This window comes from Phacochoerus africanus, chromosome 15, assembly GCF_016906955.1.
Source record: "Phacochoerus africanus isolate WHEZ1 chromosome 15, ROS_Pafr_v1, whole genome shotgun sequence".
NCBI classification, from domain to species: Eukaryota; Metazoa; Chordata; class Mammalia; order Artiodactyla; family Suidae; genus Phacochoerus; species Phacochoerus africanus.
Genome location: NC_062558.1, coordinates 98,157,101 through 98,167,521, shown reverse-complemented (window position 1 = coordinate 98,167,521; position 10,421 = coordinate 98,157,101).

Genomic DNA, 10,421 nt, shown 5'->3' with positions numbered 1-10,421 from the left:
TGTGAAAGCCTAACAATTTTTTTCATCTGAGACATAGTGGAGATTGTGCCATCTTGAGACCACTGGGAACCAGCTAGTAATAGAAGGACTCTTTGGAAGTAAGATTATCACAGATAGTGTAAGACAAATTTGGGCATGGTTCACTTCAAAAAATTTGGTATGTGAAAAGATTAGGTTTACCCAAAGACAACTTAAGAGTTTTTTTTATTTGTATTACAAAAAGGTGATCCCTTTTTACTTAAAAATGATACTGTGAGAAGTAGCTAAGATGACAGAGTAGGAAGACCCTGAGCTCACCTCCTCTGTGGGCACACCAAAATTACAACTATTTACACAGCAGCTGTTGATGAGAAATACCTGAAAACTGGAAGAAAAGATCTTCCATGACGAAAGATATAAAAATCCACAAAGAGATAGGTAGGAGGAGTGGAAACTTGGTATAGTCAAGACCCATATCCCCAAGTGGGAGATCCATAAAGAACAGGACTATTAAAATTGCAGAGGTTCTCCCCCAAGTAGTCAGGGTTCCAGCCCAACATTGGGCTCCACAGTCCAGGGGTCCTGCCCTGGGAAGATATACCTTCAGAATATCTGGATTTGAATATTTAAACTTAATGTTATGTAAGGATAACATTTGAAAGAGATTAGAGCTATAGGAAATAGAAACTCCACTCTTAAAAGGAGCATACAGAACTACCATATGATCCAGGAATCCCACTCCTGGGCATATATACAGAGAAAAAAATAATTTGAAAAGATACATGCACCTCCACCAATGTTCACTGCAGCACTATTTACAATAGCCAAGACATGGAAGCAACCTAAGTGTCCATCAACAGAAGAAGGTATAAAGAAGATGTAGTACATATATATATATACAATTACATATTATTCAGCCCTAAAAAAATAATGAAATAATGCCATTTGCAACAGCATGGATGGACTGAGAGATTATTATAATTGAAGTAAACCAGATAAAGACAAATATATGATATCATTAATATATGGGATCTAATAAGAACAAAAGAACTTATAAAACACAAAGAAACTCATGTATTTCAAAATCAAACCAAGGGGGAGTTCCCATCATGGCTCAGAGGTAATGAACCTGACTAGTATCCAGGAGGATGTGGGTTCGATTCCTGGCCTCACTCAGTGGGTTAATGATCCAGTATTTCTGTGAGCTGTTGTACTGATCACAGATGAGGCTCAGATCCCAGTTTTGCTATGGCTGTGGTGTAAGCCAGCAGCTACAGCTCTGAGTTGACCCCTAACCTGGGAATTTCCATATGCCATGGGTGTGGCCCTAAAAAGACATAAAAAAAAACTATGGTTACCCAAAACTGGCAGGGAGGGATAAATTAGGAGGATGGGAATATACACACTACTGTATACAAAATACATAATTAACAAGGACCTACTGTATAGCACAGTGAAATCTACTCAATAGTCTATAATAATTACATTTATGGGAAAAATGGATATATGTATAACTGATTCACTTTGCTGTACATCTGAAACGAATATAACACTGTAAGTCATATACTCCAATGACATTTTTTTTAAAAAAAGAAAGGGTTCCCATTGTGGCTCAGTGGGTTAAAGACCCAACATTGTCTCTGTGAGAATGTGGGTTTGATCCTTGGCCTGGCTCAGTGGGTTAAGGATTCAGCACTGCCATAAGCTGTGGCATAGGGTGTAAATGCAATTTGGACCTGTTATTGTTGTGGCTGTGGTATAGGCCTGTGGCTGCAGCTCTGATTCAACTCCTAGCCAAGCAACTTACATATACAAGTGCAACTGGTTTAAAAAAAGAAAAAATCTCACATGTTCTGAATCTTAGGATAGAAGTAATTCGAAAGGGGCTTGGATCAGATCCACCTACTGATCTTGGAGAGTCTCCTGGAGAGGCAGGAGGCAACTGGAGCTCACCAGATGCTGGTGGCAACCACTTTCAGGAACTTGTACTATGACAAGGCACTGGTTCTGGCATGTGTGATTTTGGAATCTTCCCCTTAGCTTGTTAGGACCAGGACCTGGCCATGACCACTAGCCTGTCCACACCAGTCCTAGGACAACTCAGGCCAAGCAGGTGACCAAGTGGGGAAAACACCACCCACCACTAGGAAAACTACCATAGAACACCCTGAGCCCTAACACCTCCCACTAGAGGGTCCAAGACTAAGTCCTGCCCACCAATGTGTTGGCATTAGCTCTGAGACCCTCTGGCCTGCCAGCTAGCTATAGGAACCCAACCTCATCTACTAGTGTGCTGAAGTCAACTCTGGAACCCATAAAAATCTGCATCCATAGACCCTGGTACCTGGATCTGCTAGATAATAGGCTGACACTAGCCTCAGAAATATCCAGGCCCCTTCCCTGGCCACAAGCAAGCCAACATTAGCTCTAGGACCCCAAGGCCCCACAACTAAAGAGCCCAGGACACAGCTCTATCCACTAGCATGCCTAAACTAGCTCCAGAACCCACTGGATCCTGGTCATAGCCATCAGTAGGCTGACATAAGCTCTGAAACATCTTGGGGCCCTCAGTCAGCTGCCCCTGGATCCAGCTCCATATACCAGCAGACAGACATCAGCTTTGGGGCAACTCAGATTCCACAGCCAGCTATACCAGGAACCAGCCCTACCCACCAACAGACTGACACTAGATCCAGGATTCCAATCCGACAAGACCCATCCTGGGACCCAGATCTACCTAAGAGTAGCCCAGCACTAGCTCCAGGACCCCCACATCTCCACAGCCAGCTTCCTTGAGACCCAACCCAATTCAGACAGCAGGACCTGGCAACCAATGGGACTGTAGCCAGCCATCCCTACCAGGCCACCCACAGTAATCAGCTTTCCACAACAGAAGGGCCCACACAGCCCATATAGGCGGTGGGTATCCCTAGATTGTTTAGTGCTGGTGACCATAAAGGACTGAGCTTGTAGGATGCACAGAGCATTGCTTACAAAAGATTGTTTATCTAAGACTGGGAAATTTAACCAACCTACCAAATACTTAGAAATAAAAACAGCAAATTAAGCCAAATAAGATGACAGAGAAATATGTTCCGAATGAAGAAACAAGATAAAAACCAGGAAGAAGAAGTAAAATGGAGATAAGTAATAAAAAGTTCAGGGTAATGATTATAAAATATTCTCAAAGAACATGGAAGAAGGAATGGATGAACACAGTAAGGAGTTTAATCAAGAGTTAGAAAATATAGAGAAGAACAAAACAGAGGTGAATAATACAATAACTGAAATAAAAATACAATAGAAGGAATACAGAGTAGATTAGATTATACAGAGGAATGGATCAGCAAATCAAGCTTAAGGGCGGCAACAAATAAAAATGAATTTTAACAAAGTAGGACAATTTAAGAGTCCTCTGGGACAACATAAAACACATTGATATTTGCATTATAAGGATCCCAGAAGGAAGAGGGGAGGAGGGATAGGTGCATAAAACACATTTGAAGACATAATAGCAGAAAACTTCCCTAACTTGGGAAAGGAAACAAACCTCCAGGTCCAGAAAGCAAAGAATTCCAAATAGGATCACCTCAAAGAGACCATGTCAAAACACAATTAAAATGGAAAAATTAAAGATAACAAAAGGATATTAATAGCAGCAAGGGAAAAACAAATTATGTACAAGGGAATTCCCATAAAACTATCAAGTTGACTTTTCAGAAGAAACTGTGCAAGTCAGCAGGGAGTGTCATGATATATTTTAAATGATGAAGAAGAAAAACCTACAACCAAAAATACCCACAAGGCTATCATTCAGATTTGAAGGAGAGATCAAAAATTTCATAAACAAGCAAAAGCTGAGAGTTAAGTATCATAAAACCAGTTTTATAAGAAATGTTAAAAGGATTTCAACAAGTAGAAAAGACCAGAACTAGAAATATCAAAATTACACAAGAAAAAATTAACATTGGTAAAGGCAAAAATACAGTAAAGGTAAGTAAATGAACCATTCATTTATAGAGCTAGTCAGAGGGTTAAAAGATAAGAGTATTAACATTGTCTATAGCTGCAATATGTAGTTAAGGAATAAACAAAAAATATGTAAAACATGACGTCAAAAGTAGTAAACTGGGTGAGGAAAGTAAAAATGCAGGGTTGTTAAAATATATTTGAACTGAAGAGATCAGTAACATAAAACAAACATTATACACATGTGTGTGCATATATAACTTTACGATAACCAAAAATCTGTAAGAGATATACATACACAAATGAGAAAGTAATTCAAACATAACACTAAAGATAGTCACCAAATCATAAGAAAGAGAGAAAGAATAAGGAACAAAAAAGAACTACAAAACAATTAACAAAAAGCCATAAGTACATACCTAGCAATAATTATGTTAAATGTAAACAGGCTAAATGCTTTAATCAAAAGACAGAGTAGCAGAATGGATACAAAGATAAGACCTATCTATATAATGCCTAACAAGAGACTCATTTCAGATCTAAACACACATACAGACTGTAAATTGGGAGTGGAAAAAGATATTGCATGTACATGAAAATGAAAAGAAAGCTATACTTAAATCAGAAAAAAATAGACTAAAACAAAGATCCTAAGACAAAAAAGGAAATTACATGATGATCAAGGGATCAATCTAGAAAGATACAACAATTGTAAATATATATATACCCAACATAGGTGCACCTAAATATATTAAGCAAATATTAACAGACATAAAAGGAGAAATGGACTGTAATACGATACTAGTAGAGACTTTAACATTTCACTTACGTCAATGAACAGATCAACCAGAGAAAGTCAATAAGGAACACTTGTCGTAAATAACACACTAAACCAGATGGACTTAATACATAAATACAGAATACTGCATCCAAAAACAATACACATTCTTTTCAAGTGTACATCAAACATCCTCCAAGTTAGATCACATGATAGGCCACAAAATGAGTCTCAGTAAATTTATGAAGAATGAAATCATAATAAGCATCTTTTCCAACCATAATGGTATGAGACTAAAAATCAACTACAAGGAAGAAAACATGAAAAATACAAAATATAGAGGCTAAATAATATGCTACTAAATATCCAATGGGTCACAGAAGAAATCAAAGTAGAAATTAAAAATGTCTGGAGACATATTAAAATTAAAACACAATAATCCATAATCTATGGGATGCAGCAAAAGCAGTTCTAAGAGAGAAGTTGATAGCAGTCCAAGTCTGCCTCAGCAAATAATTTAAAAATCTAAAAAAAAAAAAAAAATGGAGTTCCTATCATGGCACAGTGGGAATGAATTCGACTAGAAACCATGAGGTTGTGGGTTTGATCCCTGGCCTCTCTCAGCAGGTTAAGGATCTGGCATTGCCATGAGCTGTGGTGTAGGTCACAGACATGGCTCGGATCCTGTGTTGCTATGGCCGTGGTGTAGGCTGACAGCTGTAGCTCTGATTTGATCCCAGCCTGGCAACCTCCATATGCTGTGGGTGTGGCCCTAAAAAGCGAAATAAATAAAAAAGAAAAACTCAAATAACCTAACCTTATACCTGAAGGAACTAGAAAAAAGAACAAACAAAACCAAAATTTAGAATAAAAGAAATAATAATGACTAGAGCAGAAATTGCATTTCTACACACTACAAATGAAATATCAGGAAAATAAATAAATACAATTCCTTTTAAAATTGCATCAAAAAGAATAAAATACCTAGGAATAAATCTAAGAAGGTAAAAGACCTATATTTAGAAATCTGAAAAACACTGATGACAGAAATTGAATATGCCACAAAGAGTTTAAAAGAAGTATGGGTTGGAAGAATTAACATCTTTAAAAGGAGCATTATACCCAAGGCAATCAGATTGAATGCAATCCCTATCACAAAACCAATGGCATTTTTCACAGAGTCAGAAAAAAAATTATAAAATTTATATGGAAACACAAAAGACCCCAAATAGCCAAAACAATCTAGAGAGAACAAAGTTGGAGGTATCACATTGCCTGATTGAAAACTACACTATGAAGTTGCCTCCCCATCAAAAAAAAAAAAAAAACCCTGAACACCTATACAGTCAATTAATCTATAACAAAGGAGACAAGAATATAAAATGTAGAAAAGATAGTCTCTTCAGTAAGTGGTGTTGGGAAAAATTAGACTACATGCAAAAGAATCAAACTGTACTACTTTTCACACATGCACAAAAATAAATGCAAAATGGACTGAAGACTTAAATGTAAGATCTGAAACCATAAAAATGAGAAAATATAGGGGGTACGCTCTTTGACATCACTCAGTAAAATTTTGGGAAATACGTCACCTCAAGCAAGGGCAACAAAGGAAAAATAAACAAATGGGATTACATCATTTTTTTTTTGCACAGTAAAGGAAACAATCAGTAAAATGAAAAGGCCCCTACTGAATGGAAGGAGATATGAAAAATCATATATCTGATAAGGGGTTAATATCCAAAATACATAATGAACTCATAAAATTCATCATAAAAAAACCAAACAACCTGATTAAAAAGTGGGCAGATGATCCGCACAGACATTTTTCCAAAGAAAGACATATAGATAGCCAACAGGCACATGAAAAGATGCTCAACATCACTAATCATCTGGAAAAAGCAAAAAAAAAAAAAAACCGCGATGAAATATGAACTTAGCTCTGTCAGAATGGCTATTTTAAAAAAGACAATTAAAAATATTGATGAACATATGGAGAAAAGGAAATCCTCATGCACTTTTGGTGGGAAAATAAATTGGTATAGCCGCCATGGAAAAGAGAGATGCCTTAAAAAATTAAAAGTAAAATTCCACTCCTAGGCATTTATCTGAAAAAAATGAAAATACTAATTCAAAAAGATATATGCACCCTGATGTTCAGTGCAGCATTTTTATATAATAGCCAAGGTATGGAAGCAATCTACATGCCCATCAGTATACAAATGGGTAAAGAAATGTGATATGTATGGGTGTACACACACACACCTGTATAATGGAATATTAGCCATTAAAAAGAATGAAATATCGCCATTGTAACAACATGAATAAACCTAAAGGTTATTATGCTAAATGAAATAAGACAGAAAAATGCAAATATTGTATGATTTCACTTATATGTGGACTCTAAAAACAAGTGAACAAATGTAACATCATAGAAACAGAGTCATAGATACAGAGACTAAACTGGCAATTGCCAGATGGAAAGTGGATAGAGGTAGAAAAAAAATAGGTGAGAGAGATTAAGATGTACAAACTTCCAGCTACAAAATAAACAGGTAATGGTTATGAAATGTACAGCCTAAGAAATATAGTCAATAATTATGTAATACCTTTGTATGGTGACAGACAGTAACTAGACTTATGATCATTTTGAAATACATAGAAATAACAAATCACTATGTTGTGTAATAGGAATTAACAGTTTTTTTAGGTCAATCATACTTCAAAAACAAACTCATAGAAAGAGATCTGATTTGTGCTTATCCAAAGTGTGGGTCACGGGGAGGAGAATTTAGACGAAGGTGGTCAAAAGCTACAAAGTTCCAGTTATAAGGTAAGTAAGTACTAGGGATATAAGATACAACATGATAATGCATAATGCAAATAACACTGCTGTAGGTTATATATGAAAGTTGTTAAGCGAGTAAATCCTAAGTGTGTTCATCACAAGGAGAAATATTTTTTCTCTTTAATTTTGCATCTATATGAGGTGATAGATGTTTACTAAACTTATGATAATCATTTAATGAAGTATATGAGTCAAATCATCATGCTGTACAACTTAAATTTATACAATGTTCTTTGTCAATTATATCTCAAAAATTGAAAGAAAAAAATTTTAAGGAAAAAAATGGTACAAAAGTATTTAAATTCCTGCAAAGGGATTTAAAATGTAACTTGATATCCTTTTAGAAGAATGTATGTCATTGGAGAAGCACTAGGCTGGTAAACAGGAGACTAGGACTTTTAGGTAGGGCCCTGATTTCAATGCTGAATACCCCATGTGACTTTGATTAAGTGCCTTAACTTTTCTGAATTTTAATTTTCCCCATCTGGAAAACTATACAAGAACATACACTAAAACCGCTTCAGGAATCTTCCACTTGTAACAAATCCAAAGAAAGAAAAAAAAGCAGATATTATAAATAAATAGATAAGTACCAGCACACATCAACTAAAAGGGAAATTCTTGGTAGACAAGAGACTATAAGAAATTCCTGAAGAAAGGAAAGAATAAGCAAGATAAACAGGGAAAAATAACTCATACACAGGGAAAAATAAAAAAGTTTGCAACTCAAGAACCACAAGGGGGAGTTAATGCAGAGAGCTGAGAGTAATACCAAGGGTATACTGGGAAGTATTGGGAGACACAAGCAGGAAGCAGACACAGGCAATCAACCAGAATTTGTGTTCAGCATGGCAGCCTCTAGTCACATAAGGGCTATTTAAACTAAAATAAAGTACAATTTTGAAAATTCAGTTTTTCAGGGAAAAATTATAGGTCTACCTATATACCACCAGAAATCAGGGGAGATATGAACATTTCTAGTGCCACAGAAAGTTCTATCAGATAGCACTGATACAGGGTATCATGGCACAATAAGCCAGGTATATAGCCCTAAATTCTCGTTTCCAAATTAACTAAAGGAAAAAGAATTTCAATCTCATAGAACATCTTCAAGAAAATAGAATAGCATACACTCAAACTTTTTTATGAGGTTGTCTAATTTTGGAATCAATGTTATGTCAGACATAAGAAAGAAAATTTAGAGTTCAATAACACATGAAAATGAACACAAAACCCTAATCAAAATATTAGCAAAACTAATCAATATATGAATAAGTCACTGACTTGGTTTTATCTCAAAAATACAAAGGCAGAATAATATTTTAAAAAAAACTCTTTGTATAACTCAACACAAACAATTAAAGGAGAAAGACAACATTATCTCTTCATTTATCTTTGTGTATAAATTAAGAATAGTGAAATTAAGATAATTAAAAATAATCAGTGATGGTTATGGTAAGTTAGGTATGTTGCAAATACATACTCTCCACCTTTCTTTTAATGTCTTCTAAAGGAGTTTCTTTTTTTGTGTGTGGTAAAATTACAAGCTTGTTCCTATATAATTTATGAGTTGTATCTTACACAGGAAAACTCATTTGTGAAGTCATAAGGATATAGAGATAGGCTCTTATCTACTTTTAAAGATTCTAAAATACGCCATTATAGTACACCTTTAATTTCACTGGAATAAATTTTTTTAATGTGTGGGGAATGTGTTTTTCTACTTTTTCATAAAGATGGCCAATTTTTTCAGTCCATTTCATATAATATACATATGAAAAATATGTATGGAAGAAAACTGAAAGTCTAAATGTACTTGCCTCTCCCAGAGGTAATTCTAAACTATCTTAATTATCATAGTGGGCCTCTGACTCTGCTCAGATGATCAAATTTCATGAAAACTTTTTGACCAGAAATATACTCAGAAATCATCCCCAATTAAAGGAAGAGGAGAATTCCCCTGAAAGAGCAAATAATGAAACAGACCTCTGTAGTCTAACAGATGAAAATTTTAAAAGGAGATTATGAAAATACTGAAGGAATTACAAGCAAATATGAAGGAATTAAGAGAAGATATGAACAGTAATGCAAATTACTTTAGAACATAAATAAAATATAAGCAGGAGTTAAGAAAAACTAGGAAATTCATTTGCAGAGATGCAAGCTGAGTTAAAGGCACTGAAGAGCAGAAGAATAGTGTAGAAGAATGAGTTCCTTGGAAGAGTGAATAATAGAAATCACCCAATCAGGACTCCAGACAGAAAACCAAATGAAAACACATGAAAGCAATATAAGAGATCATAATAGGGATTCCATAAGGAGGAAAAAAGAAGAAAAGGGGATAGAAAATATATTTGAAGAAATTATGTCTGAAAACTTTCCAAATTTAAAGGAAAGGGATAGCAAGTCACAGGAAGCAGAGAGGCCCTAACAAATTGAACCCAAACAGGCCCACACCAAGACATATTATAATAAAAATGGCAAAAGTTAAAGAGGGGATTCTAAAGGCAGCAAAAGAAAACCAAAGAGTTAATTATAAGGGAACCTCATAAGGCTATCAGCTTACTTCTCTACAGAAACACTACAGGCCAGAAGAGAGTGGCAAGATATACTCAAAGTTCTAAAAGGGAAAAATTTGCATCCTAGAATAGTCTACCCAGCAAGGATATCATTTAAAATAGAAGAAATAAACAATTTCTCCAACAAACAAAAACTGAAAGAGTACAACAATACTAAACCCATTCTAAAAGAAATACTGAAAGAGATCCTTTAAATAAAAAAGAAGAATAGGATGGAGGAAATCATAACTTGAATTGGATTGTAATCTCTTGCATAAGCCAGTATAAA